The sequence below is a fragment of the Simochromis diagramma genome, unplaced genomic scaffold (assembly GCF_900408965.1).
Source record: "Simochromis diagramma unplaced genomic scaffold, fSimDia1.1 OVJJ01000321.1, whole genome shotgun sequence".
NCBI lineage: Eukaryota > Metazoa > Chordata > Actinopteri > Cichliformes > Cichlidae > Simochromis > Simochromis diagramma.
The window spans coordinates 7,842,604-7,864,623 of NW_024386772.1; the positions used below are offsets into that span (position 1 = coordinate 7,842,604).

At 37.9% G+C, this 22,020-nt stretch overlaps 1 pseudogene; it reads right to left on the reverse strand.

The window, feature by feature from the left end:
* Positions 1 to 8,821: 8,821 nt before the first annotated feature.
* Positions 8,822 to 9,544, reverse strand: LOC120739092 (annotated as a pseudogene).
* Positions 9,545 to 22,020: the final 12,476 nt, after the last annotated feature.

Below are 22,020 nucleotides of genomic sequence, written 5' to 3' on the forward strand. Positions count from 1 at the left end.
TCAACTGACCTGTCTCTTGTCCTGTGACAGTTGGGATAGGCTCCAGCCCACCCCATGACCCTATCTATTTTCTCCGTTAAGCGGCAAAAAATAGATGTATTGCATATTGTTTAATAAGGAAGATCTAAATCACTCATCTGCCTGCTTTTCTGGGTGTCAGGCTGCTAGTTTGTTCATCACTACTACTTTCCCACACTGTCAATCTCAAAACTGACACTATTTCTTTAGTCAAATCATCTTCTCACCCACTTTCTATGAGACAATCTTTGAGCCCATCAGTCACCTCCTCCCCATTTGCACCTAACCCAAATCACTCAGTGTTCCACCAAGGCCTCAATCATCTTCACCACCACCAGCATCTAGACTCTGTGGGGTCCTGTCCTTTCAAATGATCTCACCTTATTGAACTTCTTATTGAACGTATTTCTTTTACAGTCATGCTTACCATCACAAATAAAGGGCATTTAATTTTACTTTATTGGGATTCAAATGAATCGTAGTTCTTTTCTATGTTGGGGTTTGTTCTTGAGCCTTTTTAATTTTTTTCAAAACTGATAGATAATCTGAAAACTTTGACCTGTGATTTTAGCCCATTATTAAGTGGTTGCTAAATATCACGATGACATCATAAAATATCATGCATGTATGCATTCAAGTTTTGCAGACACAAATTGCATGTTATTGCTTGGGAATTAAAATGATAGGTAATTTTTATAAAGGTATTGTAGGTTCATAAACCCCAAAACACCTTGAGTTATTTTTACCCCATTCATAGGTGGTTGCTAGGCAACATGATGACGGCATAATATAACCTGCATAAATTAGATGCTGTTGTCGATAATATTCGATTTGGATGAGAACCTTCAGGTGCTAATTTTGATTTCTTTACTCCTGTTGGTGTAGTAGGACCTCAAGGCAAACAATTACAGATTTGTGTATTATAGTAACACATAAACGCATTTGTACTGGGTTGAATTGCTTTAAATATTAAGTGAATATCACCTTATTGTTACATTGCAGCTTAGTGTGGGAATATGGTGATGAAACCACCTTGACTTTGAAAATGGGGGGTAGTTAGTGAGATGGATCACAACTTAGCAGTGTCTGCATTATGCAGGAATATCTTCCAATGTACAGTTTCTAAAAGGTAATAATTGCTGGCTTCATGCTTTCAGTACATGTGACATGGAGCAGTTAGTTGAAACCAAGCACATCTCTTATATGCACCTCTGAAGACATGCATGACATCTGCATGAATAAAAGTAGGTTGTGCAAATGTGTTAAGAAAGGCTCGTCGCCTTTTAATCAGATCGGAGATTCAAATGGTCAAGCAAGGATGTAAGCATCACAAGTATTGCAAATTATTGTTTTGATATAGTGTTCATCCTGTTACTGGGAGCAGTAATTCCTGAGTTTGCTGCACTTTACAGAACAGGAAAAAAACTAAAGGGCAGGGATAAAGCCTACAGTCTTAAAGAAGTATAAGAAGAAATGTGTCTTATATTAGGTAGTGAAATGAATATATGTTCTGTTGTTTTGTTTAGTGTTATTGTGGGTGGGGTAGTGCTTTCACAGTCCTTTGGACGTTTTGCTAAAAGGCATAATTATTCAACATCATTGTTTTGCACTGAATCAATGACAAACACAGGTGGAGCTGGATGAAAAAGGAACCACCTGTTGTGTGACATTTAACTGTTAATTTACATTTTACCTTTGCTTCTCTAAAGAAATGCTTAATTTCGAAATTCCTTTTAGTTTACATGAAAGCGGAACAACTCCACGCTCTGTGAGCAGAAAAAATGTATTTCAGGCATTCTCGACTGGACTGAAAATCTACAGTAATCTCTTGAGGCTGCTTTCTGTCATGTTTCCGTAATTTTTGATGGGATTCATGTGCCGCAAACTATTCAGACTGAGTGCGGCAGTTCTGTAAAACTGCAACATCAAAGTTAGACGCTTGTTTGAAAATATCATATCAGAATTGGAGTCTGTTCCATCCCTCTGAGAATAAGTAACAACACATCTATGTCACTTTTTCCTCAAGATTTTTGCAATTGTGGATGAATCTGTGACGATGACAAAACATCAGATAGCCTAAGATGTCTTTTACAGACGAAAACGCGCTTAAATACACACAAATACATTTCCTCACTTTTTATGACTCTTTAACATGCAATTCAGAAATACAAATGTATTCAGATAAGAGAAGTCTTGCCTGCTAAAGAGCCCTAGGGTGTAAATGACTTCATCTAATTGCTGCATTTAGGCAAGCAGTGCAGTTGAGAAAAAAAAGAGCTATTGGAAGGAAAGCATCAGCTGCAGGTGCAAAGGAAACTGTGACGTCTGTTTCTTTTCTGAGAAAAATGCACTACTGAATTAAGTTTGTATCATACAAGTATCTGTCATGCAGGTAGAACTACCAGAGTTCATGCTGTTTGCTAAAATGACAGAACCCCCCCCCCCCTCAAAAAATGCCATCTTCTTCCTGAAATTGCACATGATTTGTCAGAGATGTTACAGAGTCTTTGACAGGCTTATCAAAGGATAATGCGACATCAGAGGAAATTCCTTCAGCTGGCTTTAGTGCTTACTGTTTGTATACAGTGTAACATCTGTGAGTGCTACACTGTACGTCTGTATATTCTCTGAACACTATTCTAGTCATTATATTGCAGTTTTCACTGTTTTCAGCTCAGTGCAACAAAATTAGTGCTATCAGTAAGCTGTTGAACCATTTACTTGACTGAATGGTATACTGGCAGACCCCAGAGGTTCAATTACGTAAATCCATTCATTGTCCAAATGGAAAGTATTGATTGAATTGAATGTACGGATGTTAAGATGTCCAGAAAAGATTACTTGCGGAGAGAAATTCCTGTGGAGACCAGAGGGGAAAAAGAGTGCTTTGTAAAAATCTAAACTCAAGAATGTATTTTGTCACAGAAAATGCTTGAAAGTACAAAAGTAGTTACTCAAAAAAAAAAAAAAAACAAAACAAAAAAAAAAAGATAACATAGTTAGTAATATGTCTTACAGCGGTCCACAGTAAAAGGCAAAAAAATTACAGCACTTGAGGGATACTGATTAGTTCTACATAATGTAATTAGGTAATCAGTCATTAACGTGACTCATTCTGTGTAAATAGATTTTATGTTATATTTTGTCTTTGTTCTACTGACATTCACATTTTTTACCTGAATATGGCACTGCAAATTAGACCATAGCACAGCAGTGTAATACATCAATGCAGATTTCAAATGAGGGGTATGACAAATTATAAAAAGACTTTATCGCGTTTTCTTGCAATACTTTTTCGAAACACTGGCACTAAAAACAAGCAGGTTCTATAAATAAAATCGCTTCATTAGTTCGACTCCCCATGGTGGCCCTTCTTAAGGGAATAAGGTTAAAGTGAATGAGGTTAACTATTTGCAGTGAGGAAACAGAAACTCATGGGGAAAATGGGGGAATTGGTGAAAGCCACCCAGGCAGCCAGTCAAATTAACACATTAATGAAGTTGAATAATAATGATAATGAACACACACACACACACACGCACACGCGCACACACACACACACACACACAAAGGATGTTACTTGTTTCTAATTGTTGTCCTCAGTTACACCAAAGCAAAAACATCAGTCAAAAAGTGAAATTTTTTATTTTATTTTATTCATTTTATTTACAAACATCCAAATCAAATCCTTAATTCTTAATCAAATTCTTCAATAATTGTATTTTTACTTTGGCGTGAATTGTGTAGTGGATAATATTGCGTACGCACATTAGTTTGTTGAATCTGGCAAGTGTTGGCAACGGTTGTGACAAAAGCCTTCTTTCTTCCACTCTGTGCCGTGTGTGGTTGTATGGTTATATGCCAGACTTCCTGTCGCAGAGGAAGAGAGAGATGCTGCCATTGAGTGTAGGGTGGATGTGTTACTTTGTGGACAAAAATTAACCGGTGTTGTACATTAATTAAATTGTACTAATTAGTTTTAAATCACTAGATTTTCTGTGCCATCTAGCAAAAGTAAAAAAGTTCAACCTAGCTGCTTTTTAAAGTTTCACGTGACATAGAAAGTGGAGTTGCTTAAACAGGAAAAAAAAAAGCGGCTTATAAGACTGTAAAAATATGTCTCTCAGGAGTGCATAATATCAAACTGTTGTTTAATGAACACTAACTTTATCAAGATAAAAATGAAGATGCTGGCATTGCGAGACATAAAAAACAAGGAACAAAAAACCCACCAAAAAAGGCTTCAGAGTATTAGGACCCTTTAAAATGTAATGGGATAAACATTGGAGTACATGTCTGTCAAGATCATCTCATTTCCTTTAATCTGAATAAAGCTCACTGCTTTGTGAGTGTCTTCTGATGTTTACATAATTGGGATGAACTTGGCTCATTAAAGATAGAAGCAGCAACTTTGAGCTTTAAGACAAAGTGGTTCTTGGCTTGGTAAATCTAAAGATTAAAATTTACAAGGTTGAAATCTCAGCAGTTTGGAGCTATAAATAGGCAGAGAGAAAACTGAAGGTAAATCAAAGAGAGCCATTTGAAATATATAGTTTCACTGACATCAATGTAAGTCTGAAAAGAGCAAGAATTTACCAAAATGTCAACACCAATGCATTTAAGCTCAACAAACCAAAATGCCAGCCTTGCACTTTCCATGAATTGTCAGTTTGGATGTCATTTTGATGTGAAGCTCATATTTTTTGGTTTCATTGGCATCTCATTTTTTTTTAATGCAACCGAAAGAAAAGGTGAAGTGCTATAATTTAATATAATCTAAAACCAAAATGTAAGATTAAAAGTATCCAGTTCCAATTAAGGCAATCACATTAATACTAAATCTGGCCACGTTTTATAATGATAAAATTATATATGTATCACTGCTGTTCTTTCACCGGGAAAGAGCAGTAACATTTTCTGCCACATTGAAAAGAACAAGGCCCTGTTCCTGGAAGCATCTTCAATAAACTGTGGCTTTAAAAATAAGTCCAATCAACTCTGAGTATGTTCACCATGAGTTAAACATACGCATGGCTGTAGAAAGAAAGCAACCACCAATAAAGCTTTGATAGCACAATTCACCAATGGCTAAATAAAAAGCAGACTTTCCATTTTAATCCAGTGGACTGAACGATATGTATGTGTGTCAGTGTGGGTTTATCTTAAAAAAAAAAAAAAAACAGGATGGGAGAAAATATTGATTTTAATTACCTTGGACCACTCTATTGTCATGTGTGGTTATAATTTATAATTTATCCACACATACTTTTTAGAATCTTATTTAAGTTTTAAATCAAATTATTCAGGTGTAACCTGACAGGACCAAAATATAGGTGACTGAAAATAAAAATGTGGAGAAACAGATCGGCCACAGTTCACTGATGGACCAGTGATGCAGTAACTCAGACATGAATAAACTCTGGGCAGTTTTTTGAAAAAATTCAGTAAAGACATAAAACACTTATGAGCTGTAAAAATCCTTTTTTTCTTTTTAGAAGATTTTATTATTTCTGCCATTAAAGTTTGATAAGAACCATAGAAAAACTATTCTTATATTTTCTCACTTTATAATCTATTACAGCAATTACACAGAGTTACTGCATAATGTTATTGTATAACATTATATAATAAATTCCCCATATTGGCTTCTTTTCATTGGACACCTGTTAAATTCACAGTTTAAATTTAAAATCATTCTCCTGACACACGACATCTTGAAAATTCAGGCCCCATCTTAACCTCATAGAACTGCATCATCCCAATAGTATAAGTAGAATTGGAGGTAGCGCCTTCAGTTTTCCCTCCTCTGTGAAACCAGCTCCCAGTTTGGATTTAGAAGACACACACCTTCTCTACTTTTAAGATATGACTTAAAACTTTGATTTTTGATAAAGCTTATAGTTAGGGCTGGATCAGGTGACCCTGAATCCTCCCTCAGTTATGTCAGATATGGTTTGCTTATGGAGCCATGATAAACTACCTTTGGGTTGGTCTGGTTCTTTTTAGACCCACTGAGGCTGATTTAGGTGATTTTCAGTGAAAAATGAGCTAGTGAGGTTCATACTTTAAATTTTAGGTTCTAAACCTTGGAAAAGGTTGTTTGACATGGTTATTTCTTTTGACTGATATTTAACCAGAGATGTTCAGAACACAGTCAGACTGTCTGCAGGCTGTATTTTAAAAAACACTTTAAAGCACATTTAACCCAGGTCTTACAATTTTAAAGTCATTTTTACTTTGATTCACAACATCTCCAAGATTCCAACTGTGACAGACATTTTTCCACCACTGCGACTGATTGCAACACAGTAAATGAGATATCACAGATGAGTGCGTTATGTGTCTAAAGCTTGATACGGAGAAGTGTGATTTAAACATTTATTGCTACAGTAACATAAATGTGTCCAGTTCAAGGAAACTGGCAGGCAGCCTGACAGCTTCCCTACTGCCCAGACTCACAGAGTTAATAGAGTTTATTCTTCGCTTATAATAAATCTGATGTAATTGCTGTTTGTAACCTTGCACTAACTACTGATTGAATATAAAGCAATCACGTTAAGTACAAAACACACCAAACTAATGTCTAACTGGGATTTCAGTGTTTGTAAGAAGAAAACAGATTAATTCACTCTGCTCTGAGGTTTGACAGCGACTTCAAGAATGATGAAATTAATCAAAGCGTCTGTCAGCTGGTTCAGGTGGAGCGGGACGAGACTGTCAAACTCAAAATTAGTTGCAGAAAACCTGGTTTTCGTCCGGCTTTACTTTGGTTCTTGCTTTTTGCTTTGTGTGTTGCCTTTCATATTTACTTCCTGTTTTTGCCTTCTAACTGATTTCCTGATGCTCTCACGTGTGAGTTCTTTTAATGTGATTTGCTGCTGTGGCTTGACTGTTTTCACCTGTGTCTTGCTCACCTGTGTCTCACTCTTTAACGTTGTGTTTATTTTAACCTCCGTGTACAGCGCTTTGTGACTGCCTGTCCACGAAAAGTGCTTAATGAATAAACTTTACTTTCTTACTTACATCTATGACATGTTGGTTAAAACGCGTCTTGTATATGTATCATGCTGTCTTCTTCTTTGTACCTTCTCAGACTGTTTGCTATCCATGTATTTTTCTATAGCTGAGACTTTTTTGGATTCCTTTCATGTGGATTTTGTATTTAGACCTCTGCTAATGTTTGCATTTGTTATTACTTCCCTTTCACGTATGCATTTTGTGACAGATCACAAAATGTAACATCCATAAATAGTTTGCCGTTTTGTTTAGCTAAACTAAAAATGATGCACACCATAGTGGTTGTGTCTAGGCAAGTATTAAACATGTACATGAAGTGGCACTTTTCACTGGACACTGAACTTGTGATATCAAGCTGGTGATGTCACAAGTCAGTGCAGGTAGTTTGCAAGTAGTTCATCAGAGCAGCTATCTGTTCTTGCTTGTCAAATTTGGTGACTATGTTAAGAATTAATCCAATACATAAATAAATAACAACAGAACAAAATACTTAAACTACTCTGCATTGTAATTTTGTGATGTTTCTCTTTGAGATTCAACCGAATCTCTTGTTCACACATAGTTATCAGATTCCTTATTATAAAATATTGACCACTTAATGCCATAACAGCTCAAATGGTGATGATACGTCAGTTTTCTTAGGCTTCAAGCATAGTAACATCACCAGTGGAAAATTAAATAAAATCACATACTAAGCTCCATAAACCAAACACATTATCTAGGTGATAATTTGACTGTGTGTTTCTTGAGAATAGTGCCCTATAGGCAAACAAACAGCTGCACAATACGCAACCATAATTGTCCTTCTGTTCCATGGGTGTGTAGGAAGAGTTAATTGCTATTCTAAAATGTGTATAAAATGGTATCTACTGTAACTAACCCTGGTGTTAGTAAACACATCAATGTTAAACATGTACAACATACATTACATGTGTCTTGTTGTTCTTAAGTAAAACATGTAGCTGGATTCATGGACTCAGGATTCAGGAACTGAAAAGTAAAATTTCAGACTACCAGATGGTGTACTTTTCAGTGTCTGTAAACCTTTCATACACAGAATCACAAGTGTATCATTAACTGGCAGGTCCCTCGAACATATTATCATACTGGTAGAGTGCTCTGAATATATTATTCATAGAGCCTGATAACTGTGTGGGATGTCTGTGGAGGAGTGGGGATAGAAGCAGGATCTACTGAATTACAACTAATATGACTAACAACAGCTAATGTCTCATTTGCAACAAGCTTTTATTTGAACAATCATGCTACACGTTCATACAGTAAATTCTGATTTGGAACAGCATTAGTAAAAAAGAAAAAAAACAATTTCAGTGATATAAAATGGAGGAGAAAACAGTGAATCCTCTGTAGAGGAATTTTTATTCTGTTAACAACTTCAAAGAGTTCTTGATTAGAACCTTACTGGTATTGAAGGTTTCAAGGCTGACATAAATATTGATGTGAGGAGCTACAGAGGAACGTCTCTCACATGGTAGCACAGCTTCTATCTATCTATCTATCTATCTATCTATCTATCTATCTATCTATCTATCTATCTATCTGTCTGTCTGTCTGTCTGTTTTTTCTTATTTTCATCAGTGATTTTATCTTAACACTACATAAATATGCCATGTAGTATTGTAATGAAATATCTGTATAAAAACAAAGGTAAAAAAAGAAACTGTATTCCCAGATTTGCTGGTGAATAGTTGTTGGAGGTTATTGGCTGTTCCTAGTTAAAACTGATCACAAAGGCTACAGTTGGTTGGTTGCTAGCAGAATGTGATGGTTGCCTGTCTTCCTCCTAGCGTTTTTCCCGCTCGGTTGCAGGGTCCGCTTTTCTGCAAAGTCGTCTCCACTTGGGTCGGTCAAGGGCGTCGGTCAGATCGGCTTCGATCTTCTTCACGTCGTCCTTGATTCAGTCCATCCATCTCCGCTTTGGTCTGCCTCTAGGTCGACGTCCTTGGGGGCTGAGCCGCAGTGCTGTTCTCACCACTGAGTTCTCATCGCTCCGTACCACATGTCCGTACCACCGCAGCCTCGCTTCTTGCATCTTATCTGTGATTGGCGCGATTCCCATCCTCTTTCTAACGTCGGTGTTCATGACGTGGTCCCATCGTGTCAGGCCTAGGCACCATCGCAGCATCCGCATTTCCATCGTGTGAAGGGCTTGTTCGTGCTTTGCGGTGGCTGGCCAGCACTCGGATCCATAGAGGGCGACGGGGCGCACTACACTCTTGTAGATCTTTGACTTGAGGCGATTGGGCATTCTTCGGTCACACAGGACGCCGGTGACTTGGCGCCATTTCATCCACGCTGCGTTGATCCTGGCTCGTACATCTAGTAGGATATCGCCGTCATTGCTGATCATCGATCCGAGGTATTTGAAATGAGGTACTTTCGCCAGATCTTCTCCATCGACGCTGATCGTGCCGTCGGTCTGGGGGCCAGCCTCTAAGTATTCGGTCTTGTTGGTGTTGAGCCTCAGGCTCATGGTTGCCTGTGATTTACTTTATTAACCGTAGCGAAATCTGAAAAAGTGCAATGCAAATTGGAAATTAAGAATGTTCAAGGAAGCCCTAAGGAAAGTCAAAGTTGTTCCTTAGGGTTGTAACCAACATTTCAAAAGTTGCAACTTTTACATTGAAGGTCAACTGTTTCCGGTTAAGGCTGAGCATACAGTTGCATTACCACTTGGTGAATATTTGCTGGGTGACTAAGACTAAATATTAATGACCAAAGCAAGTGGGTTTGCAGTGCAGCATCAACAATTTGTGGTTACTGGATGTTGCTGATTGACAGCAAGCATCCTCCAGCAAACACTGTTCAGCTGGTCACAGAATACACTTTTCTCTAGTGACTGGTGATTACTGACACTTCATGGTCTTCCAGTCTCCTGTGGATCTTTGGCTTCTTTTTCTCCTCTCTCTGAATATGAGTGTGTGGATGTTTGTGTGTGTTTATGTGTGTGTGTTGCCTCGAAGGGGTGGGATTCTTCTGAGATTCCCACCCTCCTCTCCAGTACACCTGAAGCAATCAAGCTCACATGTTTGTCATTTGCCGATCAGTTTGCCACTACTTATGCTGGGAGCAAACCTTCAGTTGTCGCCTGGGTGTTGAACTAAACATGTTAGTGCAACTGTTTTACTTGCCACAATCATTTTACCCGTTTCTGTCTTTTGTGGAGAAACCCTTGCAGCGCTAATGCTATGATCGTGGCTCAAGAGTTGACAGTTCGTCTTGTAATCGGAAGGTTGCCAGTTCGACCCCCGGCTTGGACAGTCTCGGTCGTTGTGTCCTTGGGCGAGACACTTCACCTACCGCCTACTGGTGATGGCCAGAGGGGCCGATGGCGCAATATGGCAGCCTCGCTTCTGTCAGTCTGCCCCAGGGCAGCTGTGGTTACAATTGTAGCTTGCCTCCACCAGTGTGTGAATGTGAGAGTGAATGAATAGTGGAATTGTAAAGCGCTTTGAGGGTCTCAAAAAGCGCTATATAAATGCAATCCATTATTATTAATGGACCAATGGGCCTTTCTTGTCAAGGGCTTTGTAAATAGAGACTGTGGATTTGTCCCTTCATGACGATTTTGTAAATAGCTACTTTTTCACTAGCACTGTAAATAAACTCACTAAATCTGATCTCCCGAGTCCTGCGTATTCAGTCTCATTGGTTATGACACCAACTGTCCACTTCACCTTCATGAATGGGCCGTTAACAATCAAGTTCAGAGTCACTGCCAGGAACCACTTGCATTCATCTAGTTTCCCCCCAAACTGGTGGTTGACAACTGGTTGCTGCCAACCAGTTTTGAGGTCTGTGTGACAGGGGATTGTCATAGTTTAGTAAACACTTGAGGCTATAAGCCTCAAAATTTAATTTGAGGCTTATAGCAGTATCATAATGGTCAGCAGGATTATGCAGTGGTAAGCTCTCTCCCTCCTTGGCTTTATCTGGGTGCTTCAGTTTCCTCCAGTAAAAAGAGATACATGTTAGATTAAGTTAAGGCATTGGTGTGGATGTGAGAGTGCGTAAAGTGCACAGAATAAAGCACTGCATTAATGTGTGTGGGGATGGATGAAAATGGCTTGTAGTGCCTTAACAAGGGGGAATCCTTTAGAAAAGTTCATGAATTAGACCACAAGAACTACAGCGGACTGCCATGGCTGACAAAGTTGACAGTTTTCTCCAGTGAACTGTAGGACAGTTTCTAAATATCAAATTTTTAACTTATCAGAAATGAGTTTATCTAATTTTTTCCTCATTCTTTTTTCTTTTTGATAGATAAGCACTGTGCTGGGTTTGAATCCACTGGCTGTCTTTCAGTGTGGAGTTTGCATGTGGTCCTTGTGCTTGTGTGGGTGTCCCACAATCCATTGAGCTGCTTTCTTAGGTTAACTAATGATTCAAATTTGGCTTTACACGTGAATGTGACGACTGTCTGTCTTTCTGTATTAGACTGGTGACCTGTCCAGGGTGTACCCTAGCACTTGCTTTATGACATCTGCAATGGGCACCCACTTGCTGATGCCTTGAAATGGATAAGTGAAAGAAAATGAATGGATGGATGGAGCTCTAATTAACTTTGTTTTACAAGACCGCATGATGTGTTTTTTATGTTTAAAAATGTTAGTAATACTTTTTTTCCCCCAGACCTTTTTGTTTTTGTACTAAAACTGTGCCTTGAATTAGCCTGCTCAGTAAAAGTCAAATTACAGTAGCATCTTCTTCAATTTTTCCACGTACAGTATTGTATTTTAGAATTAGAATGCGCTTGGAAGGGCTAGGGGCTTTGTTTGAGATGCGATCACTCAAATTAACACAATAAAGGGGTTAAGAATGATACTCATCTGAGGTCAGATAAATACACCTCCAGAGGATGAAATAGCCAGGTAAAGGATGTGGGTGACACCTTAGAGCACTGTGTAGCTGCATTAAGCTGTATATCAAGAATACTAATGCTAAACAGGAGCCTGAAATTCTAATTGTGTTCCTGTTAATCAACAAGACTGACAACAGGCAGGGTGAGCTCTAGAGGACTGGGAGGAAATCTATTAGCATACAATATGTTGTTGTGCTTGTTAAAATAATGGAAAGGCTTTGGGGCGGGGGTGGCTGGGTAGGTGCATTGTTCTCCTCGCTGTTGCTTTAGTTAATTGCAAATCCGAACCCTTTAAAGCTGTATGGAAGTTTGTGCAGTTTGACAAGCTCCACAAAGACTTGAACTCCACACTCTCAATGAATTGTGTCTCTGGGTAATCCTAATTGAACATATATTGGCCATGCGGCTTACGTTGTTTTGGCACTTATTAATAGCGTGCCAAGAAGAATTCTAATGTGGTTTCTACAATTGAAATAAGAGATAAACAAGAGTCCAGATCTCTCTGGCTGGCTCAGGCCAGTAATGCTTCACTTGTCACTACAACTCCTCTAATTGGGCCCTAGGTGAAGACAGGATGGGGCTCCAGGGACTGACTGGCTTTATTTTTCAGATCTATTCTTATAGAGCAATTTTGTAGTAGATTTGAATGACTTTGCTCTTTAATAAAAGTGCAACAGGTTGCAGTTTGGGTTTTTCTCACTACATGTGCAGATCATGAAATGCATTTTTCTCGCTTTCTGTTGCTGTCACGATAAGTTATTCATGAACCTGGCAGCCCTGTCCTCTTTAATTCAGGCCTATTGGAAACACTGCTCTGTCCTCTAGTCAAACTCTAGTCAAACCTGCTAAAAAGTAAATGATTCTTAATACAAGGGAAGCCCTTTTGAACCAAAAGTTAAAATTAGCTATTTTTGGGGGTTAATGTTACTATGTGAGCTCCAGATCAAGATAATCAATTACATTGATAAGAATTAGTGTTGAAAAGTACTGAAAAACTCTTACAAACACATAATATATTTGATTAATATAAACCTCGTTCCTTTGACAAAGATGAAATAACACTGGCATTAAAAATGTGGTAATAAAAATATTTATTTGGTAAACACTGCAGAAACTCATATCGCAGGAATATATGCTAGACATTCAGGTTTTGTCAACCTTTCAAACTGGTTGAAAGGATTTATTTCCTGGTTTCTTTGAAATGGCAGGAGGAAGATTGTTGAAAGGAAAATTCATTTCTTTGTGCCTGATAAAACTGAAACTCATTAAAGCCTCTGTTGGAATATATCTAAAAGAGTAAACCAAACCTGGTGTGGGTGCTCACTGCTCACATGACACCCATACACTCAGGTCCCAGGGGTGCTGCTGTGTAGAGAGACCTCAACAGTGTGCCTCATCCTCTTGGCAGGCAGAGAGTGGCAGCCCCGAGGGAGGACCACTCAGTCCTGTCTGCACACTGGCCAAGGCGCAGACATATACTGCCAGATATGTCCTTCCACTGGGCAGCCAAACTTTTTGCGGTTACATGAAACTACATGACCTCTTTACCCTTTATCCCTTTAGATATTTTGGCAGGTTTGAACATTTTACCATTTCTGTACCCCCAGGTTCATGCTAGGAGAGAGAAAGTGTGAAAACCATGACAAAGGTGGACCTGAGGTCAAGATAAAAAGTGTGACGATATCCTCTGTTGGCAAGCACAACCTCCTGTAGTGGGCATTCAAACCAGAAATAGCACTATGGAAGAAAAAAAAAAAAGAAATAAAGCATAAAACAAAAGAGGCTGTTGGTGTGGGCGTGTAGCTACAGGTGCTGCTGAAAAGATGAATATGAATCCAGAGAGAGTTCAGTTTCTAACTATTTATCCATTGTAAGAAAACAAAACACTGTTTAAAAGACTATAATTACAACTGCAGATTAAATGTTGTTCAGAGAACACTGCACTGCACCCAGAAGGATGTGTTTTTCTTTTACTTTCTGCTGGGTTGGTCCGTTTCATATGCATAGTAAGCATGGTACTAATGGAGCCACAGCTTAACAAATGATGAATGTCAAAAACATGCAGGTCACACTAACAGGCTCATTTAGCTAGCAGTGTCTGTTTTTATTAAAATTACTTTACATCAACTGGAAGTAGCACTTCTCTTACTGGTGTATTGCAACTTTTATCTGTTCGAAATATATATACGTACCGTGATGAAATCAATCAGCTCTGAACAGAAATGATCTGTGGGTTCATTAATCAGAATTTTAGAAATAATACTCAGTCAAAAACAAATAAATTAAAAAAAATGTATGTATGCAGATTGTCACAAACAAACAGCACCACTGCATTAAAACAATAAGAAGAAAAGAAGAACACCCCCCAACAAAACCCAAAAGAAGACCATAACAGTGTAAACGTAACTGTATGGCACCTCCTGCTAAAACATAAAACATTGATATTTTGTTCAAAACACAAGGATAGGATATTGAGGATATTTACAACCACATAACAAGCCTGTATTTCTTGGAAACATTATTGCATATAAACCTTGTGCTAGTGCAAGCTAGCATACATCCATCAATGCGCCTGTACTATTCCCTAAACCTCTTTGCAGTTATAGGTGATGCAATTAAAAAACAAAACATGAAGCAAACAAACACCTTTCGTACTTACCTATCTCAGTAGTTCAGGACAGGTTGCCAGTTCTTCTCTACTTGAGCACTCTACACAGCATGCCTTATTAACCCATTCACATGCACAGAGCTACTTGGAGTTCAGTATCTTGCCCAGGATGCTTATGCATGCAGACTGGAGCAGCCAGGGAACAATTCACTAACCATCAAACTAGTAGAAGACCTACTCTACCTCCTGAGCTACATCACCCAAGACCAGTCCAAAGCCAAAGATAACTAGTGTCATTTTAATGTTATCAACTCAGTTTATTTACATTCATTTTATTTCACATTTGGCAGAAGAGAAATCTCCCATGTTGCAATAAAGAACACAGAAAATTAGCAAAACAGCAGTATAGAGTCTCACTATGATGTCCTACTGAAACATAATAATGTGTTTATTTGTATAGCATTTTATGATGGGCTACACTAATGCTTGTGGATGTATTTTGGTTCTTACATTCTTTTTGGTTGTAAATATAAAATTTATAGGGAATGCGGTGGGGGGTGTGACTGATGTGCAGCAGGCAATTATTATCTCCTTACTACATTGCTAAGCGTTGTGGGTTAAAGCATTGTTTATTTACTTTCTTTAGTGAAATGTAACATGAATGGCAGGTTCACAAACCATATGGGGCAATGTCATGGAGTGTGCTACTTCAGCATGTTTCGTCTTTCAAAAAAAACTGTTTCTTTACGTAAGTTAAAAAAAAAAATCTATGTAATCTTGCCAAAACCAATTAGGCTACAGTAAATCTGTATCAAGAATTCCCACATCAAAATGGAAACACACTTCCGAGACACATGCAGCGATTGCAGAGTTAATTAATCCCTGCAATCAGAGGCCTGATGAAATACGAGCTGAATGTTGCCCCTCCCAAGACTACTGTTAACAAAGCTGTTCCGCTCTTATTAGTTCTGCAAACTGCTTATCAAACAGCTTTAAATCTAAGCCTAACACAAAGTCATCAGGTAAGTGTTGCTCTTTGGAGTTGAACTGAAAGTATGATTGTGACCCAAAGTGTTCACTTCAGGGCCACTGATCTGCAGCCCTGTGGGGATGGCGTCAGGCTAAAACATGTAGAATCTGTGTTTGACTGGTGCAAAAGTGTTGGCGTAAAAAATAAACATAAAGCAATAATTTTGCATGAAATGTAACTGAAATATATATATTTAAATATTGAATCATTAGATATAATGTAAATGCGTACTAATCAAGTAAATTTCATTTTATACATAGTTTATCATAGTTTTCTGTGGTACCTACACTAGAATTGATAAGTTGTGATTATAATAAGACATCACTTTTAGAAAGATGGATAATAAAGCTATCAGAAAACTTATGAAATAATCCGTCAAAATGTTAAGATTGTTTAAATCTCTGTACGATGAATCATTTTTAAATGTTAGTGTTTAAATAATTTGGAAGTTAATGTGATAGTTACTGCAAGCAGTTTAGTTGTGATGCAGCTACATAACCCTTTGGGAGTAAGCATTTCATGACTTGGTGTCATCCACTGATTCAGGTGGTGGGTGTTACACTGCAGCTAATGAGGACTGCTTTATCACTCAGACAACAAAAACGCTGATTAGATTATCTTTACACAATTTCTAGAGAAGCAGAGGAAATGACATCTACACTTGAATGTAAAAGTCACTTTTTAATTTTCATTCATTCATAAATTCCTCAATAAACATGAGCATTAGAATTTTCAAAGGCAATTAACAGCATTTATCAACTGTAAAGCATGCCGATTAGCTCTTTGATATGAGTCTTCAAAGCATGATGAGCCAACTAACCATGCTTCAAAGAGACCAAATCCTTTGTGTCAGTTGCAGATGCATCTATTAATATCCTGCTAAATTGTTTATTACACAAAAGAAGAAATCCTGAATAAGCTTTCACAAAGTGGAAGAGACAGTTTGAAATACCTGTCAGAATGTGATGGACATGCACAGGGCAAACCACGCCTTATAGCTGAGTTGGTTTCTTTTCGTTTGAAGCCTGGTGTTTCCCTGAGTGAAGTGATGCTGTTTGAATTCACTTTGATGTTCACAGCTGATATAAATGGGAGGTACAGTACCACCCACATCCTTGATGACAAGCACATATCTTTAGTTTCAGAAGTAGAGGTGCAAGGAAGTCCGAGTAGCTTTGTAGGTAGGTTCTCAGGCTACATCCACACGTACACGGGTATTTTCGAAAACAAAGATTTTCCTATGCATTTGCACCTTTCGTCCGCACGTAAACGACGTTTTCGGTCACTGAAAGCGGAGATTTTTAAAAACTCCTGCTAGGGTGGAGATTTTCAAAAACTCAGTTCTTGCGTTTACGTGTGGACCAGGAAAAGGAGAAAACTCAGCGTCAAAGGTGTGCGCCTTTTTTGACGTCACAATTTCTACAATGGCGGACTTAGACAAAATATTGTTACTGTTAATTTTACTCTCTGCAGTGTTTAAATGCTTACATATGCACACACAGTTACTGTTCCTCCACACATAGGACTCAGTTATGCTTCTATGGGCCATCTTTGTTTAGTCTTTCCCACCCAGGCTTCTAGACTTCTGATTGGCCAACATTTCTACAGTTAGGAATATATCGCCACCTGTTGCTTTAGCATGTTCCTAGCAGCCTTTTCCTTCGTTTTTGGCGTTTACGTGTGGACAGGATTTAAAAACAAAAAACAAAAACGGAAAATCTCCATTTTCAAAAATACCTGTGTACGTGGCCTCAGTCATCCAGTCATGAAAGTCTTTAGAGCTTGAAAAGAAGTTGACTGGACAGGTGGACAGTTCCATGTATTTAAACCCTAGTGGGGGTTATCCTTTAAGAAGTGGTTGCTGACCCGTTATTAATCATGTGAACCATGAAATGAGCCAAGTAGTGAAAAAAAAGCACGTGTTCTTACCACCAGAGGTTTCAAATGAATGAGACCTTGCTATACCCTATCATGTGACCTATTGACGTCACCTCATGGAAGATGTGAGTGGGAGTTGAGAAGCCTGGGAAGGGATCTCATGTTGTTGTTGCATGCCACCACCTCTGTTCAATGATGGTCATTCACAGTTGACTTAGAAGAGCTCTTTTAATGCTCGTTCCAAAATGTGAACACTGTCATCCTTGAAAGTTTAAACTTTATCCTTTAGGTGCAGATGTATCGCTGAGTTTTGTTCTATCAAGGTGGCTCTTTTATGTTGTGCCATGCATTTATGGAGTGGCTGTTTGGTTCCTCGGGTGTAGAGGATAGAGCACTCCTCGCTGTATTGCTCAGCATAAACTTTGCTGCTTAGCTTGTGTTTGGAAGTTTTGTCCTTGGGATGAACTAGTTTTTTGTCTGAGGGTGTAGCAGGGTCAGAAGTACACTTGGATGTCGCGTTTCGAGAAAATTTGTCCGCAAACCTGTTACATAAGGGATGACTTTGTTGTTCCGTTTGTCATCCTGTTTCTCCCTAGTTGGCATCTGACCTTCTTTCCAGTGCATATTCCCCGACTTGATGAAGATCCAGTTGGGATAACCCATATATTAAGACCTTTCCTTACATGTATGTGTTCCTTTTCTGTCCCTTCTGCCTTGTGAGTGAATGTTTTCTACCAGTGTCCAACAAATTTCTGAGTTGAAAATGTATGCAATTTAATTCAAACTTACTGCATCTTTTTCATATTTATAAACAGTATTTCAGGAGTCTTGTAATATAATCTTGTTTTAATGTAAGCTGTTAACTGTGGAAATCCCATAGTGATATCTTTTAGTTCAGATAAAGTGCAACTGTGCAACCATTGAGACACCAGACCTAAAAAAGTCACAAAATATTGCTAAAATTAGCTGAAAGCCTCACTTATCTGGAGTTTGCGCAGATGTACCAGACTATTTATTGGTCTGTTAGTCAAAAGTGAAGCCGGAAATCTGGGGGAGAAACCAAATACACATTCTCCTTGTGCTAAAGCAGACTTGGCATGAAAGTAACGTACTCTAAATGTCAAGTAGCAGTATTTTTAGTGGTGATTTAGGTAGTATTTAGATTGATTTGTCTACACTCAGCTTGAGATAAGCATGTGTATGTATGAGTATGTTGCTTAAAATCACCTTGATAGTGCTTATTACGAGACTAAATTGACGCTCCTTTCAGTTTTACCAAACGTTTTCCCATTTGGGATTTGTTGCTAAGGTGCAAAGCAAATAAAAAATATTGCAAAAGCAAATCACTGCCAGTGGTACATGTAAAAAAAGCCTATGGTTTGTAAATGACTGTGAACTCCTATCTCCTTGAACAGCAAAACAGATTTTAGTGGTAAATTATAGGCCCCTAGAACATCATAATGAAAGCTTCTGAAGACTATGCTTAGTATCCTGCTCCCATAAGGCCATGCTTTTCACATGTCAGCAAGCTATTATTCTGAGCATAATTAGGATCAAGGTAGATAGAGATATCAATATTGGGCGTGCACGCTGAGCAGCGACAGGAAAGCTCAATGAGAAACATGACAGCGATAATTGCTTATTTTATCACTCTGCTTCTGTAACATGTTTTGATGTATTAAACCACATTCTTCCCTCTATTGTTGTCTTAGTGTGATTATGTAGTCAGCATGTACAGATGAGAAAAATGTAGCTTAAAAAGAAGCTACAATTAAGTATTCCCATTTAAGTAATGCAGGAAAATTCTAGAAAAAGGGATGGGGAAAAAACAAACTATAAATCAAAAGCAGTCTGGTATGTGGCCAGATTGTCTCAAGTGCATTCGTGTGTTGTACTTCTCAGATTTCTCTCCTTTTTCCAAAAGACTTTCATTGTTCATGACATGGAGCACCTGAGGGTAAAGGCAGATATTTGTATTCTCAGTGATGTTCAATAAGGGAATAGTTTCCAAGCTGTGTTTCATATTGTAGAACAGGTAAAGTTGTACTGAAAAACTTCAGATAAAACACCTAGCAAAGGGAAGAATGTCATTCCTGAAGCACATTTATATAATTAAAGAGATACAATACACGCCATACTATTTAGAAGTGTTTGTGTTGCTGTGGATCAAACATACACCCCCTAAACGCACTTTATCTTAGAAAACAAAACAAAGACAAACAAGCAAAAATGTCAGTATCAAAGCAAAGCTAGAAGTAGAGTCAGAGGGTAACTAATGTCCTTATAATCAACCCATGACTGCATGCATACAAAAGATCACAAAAGCCATCGTGGTCAACATACACCCCACTTTGATCTCTAGTGGGCCAGACGGGTGAAGCTCCCCTTTCTGTCTAAAGAAAGTTAACTACCCATTTAACCTCTCGCTATTTAAATTTAAAGACAAGATTTTTTTTTAATTATTTTTTTTTATCTAACCTTTATTTAACCAGGAAGATCCCATTGAGATTAAAAACCTCTTTTTCAAGGGAGACCTGGAAATTCACAGTGAATCTCAATTTTTGTACATGATAAAGAAATGCTGCTGCGGCAAATGAAGAAATTTGTCAGCACAACTCTTTGAGACTTAAATTGTGAGAAATGTGTAAAATTACAGAAAAAAGTGCTGGTAGCTTATTGGCCAGACTGTGCTGTAATTATGAAATGGAAAGCTTCTGTTAATTCACATAAAATGTGTTCACTGTGGCTAAATTTTGAAAAACAGATGATTTAATTTTGGATTGTAAAAAAATAAAATAAAAACAAAGAAACAAACAAACAAAAAACCCCACAATTCTGGCCCCCGGGCCACATATTTGACACCCAAAAAACAAAAAGAGGTGGGCCACTGGTCTCACAGTGTCATTGTAACCCAAAAACTCACTGTTAAAAGCTTTCAGGTCTTATATTATGTTCAAAGTTTAAAGACACATGGCCTTCTTTGGTCATAGTAAGAATGCATTATTAGAAAAAAACAGAAAACCCGCCAGAACAAAACAAAACAAAACAAAAAACAAAGAGATGAGGAAAAATACTGGTCTTGTCAGACCAACACAGTATTTATATATGTCCTGGTATACAAGTAGTGATAATTTTTTGGTCAACTTGAATAAATGCACAGCAATGATGACATTCTTTCCCTCTTTATTTATTACTGGAAAACAAAGATATCGACTGGTGGCTTTCAAAGCTGTAGGTCATGTATCACGAGTGATAGTTTCTCATGTTTCTGGTGGTCGTGTCAGCTACTCTGACAACTTTATAACACTATGAGCTAGACTTCTTGCTTGCGGTCGCAATTCAGAAAAGCACTGAGTGGAAAGTTTTCTGCCAACAATCTGCAGATTTATGAATGCAAACGCAGCAAGTTTTTTTCAGTGATGACCAACTCACTCTTGCAAGAGCACCTGAAATGAAACTGGTTGCAAACAAGCAGATCTGACTAGGATGTGAATAACCTGCTAACAACGAAGGTGCATCTTTTTAAAGTGGGTTTATGCATGCATGTATTCACCTCATGAAACAAGATAATCTATATGTGGTCTTATATAAACACTTGTGCCAAGCATGGCACTAGTGCATTTTTTATTCACTTACTTTTATACAGTACATTTATTTTGCTGATAATTCAATCGCTGACTCAGTAGTTCAATCATTTTGGCAGGATTCTGTCATATAGGTGGTGCTTGGACCCTCATTTATTCAAGTGTTATTTGTGCATTAAATTATCTCCACACTGGAAGCATTCATTTGTCATGTCTATTTACATTTAACATTGTATTGTTTGTTCCGTAAACTTGAAGACAGTGCTTTTCAATCACCAACACTTTAAGGTACAGATCTTCATTCAGGATCTTTATGTCACGAATGACATCAAAATGTGTACGTTGGGGTTTTTTTTTTTTTTTTTTTTTTTTTTTTTTTTTTTTGTGTGTATTGCTAAATTAAAGTACCTTTTTATAAAAGAGCTTATGAGGTTCTCAGTGGCAGAATATAATCTGCAATAAGACGTTATATTTTAGCAAAGCCAAAGGAAAATAAGAAGGTACAATCTGCACAGAAATGAACATTTGTGAGATATAGAATGAATTTTGATTTTACAAACTTTCCCTTTCCTATTTTTTTCTGTTTCCATATCAAAGCTGAATGATACAGGGCTGGCGGTCCATAAAGATGACTGAGGCTCAAATTTTGTATCTCTATATATAATCATGGGAAAAGAGGGATTTGTGTTTGGTCTAAACATACCATGAGAGTGAAGCGATGACCATGAGTTGTTTGTTTGGTTTTTTTACTGTTTTTTTTTTTTTTTTCATGTGGATGTCTGTCATAATTACAAAACTTTCAATAAAAAAAAAAAAAAAAATGTGTACGTTTCCTGGCGAAAAATGAGAACATGGTTAAATTGTTACCCTGACAACTGTTTGTGAAGGGTTTTCATGCTTATACTGATGTTCAGCTCAGTATAGCCTTTTTTCTTTCTTCTTCTTCTTTTTTTAAAATTACCTTCATCCAGCACTTAAATTTCAAGCCTGTCACATTGCTGTT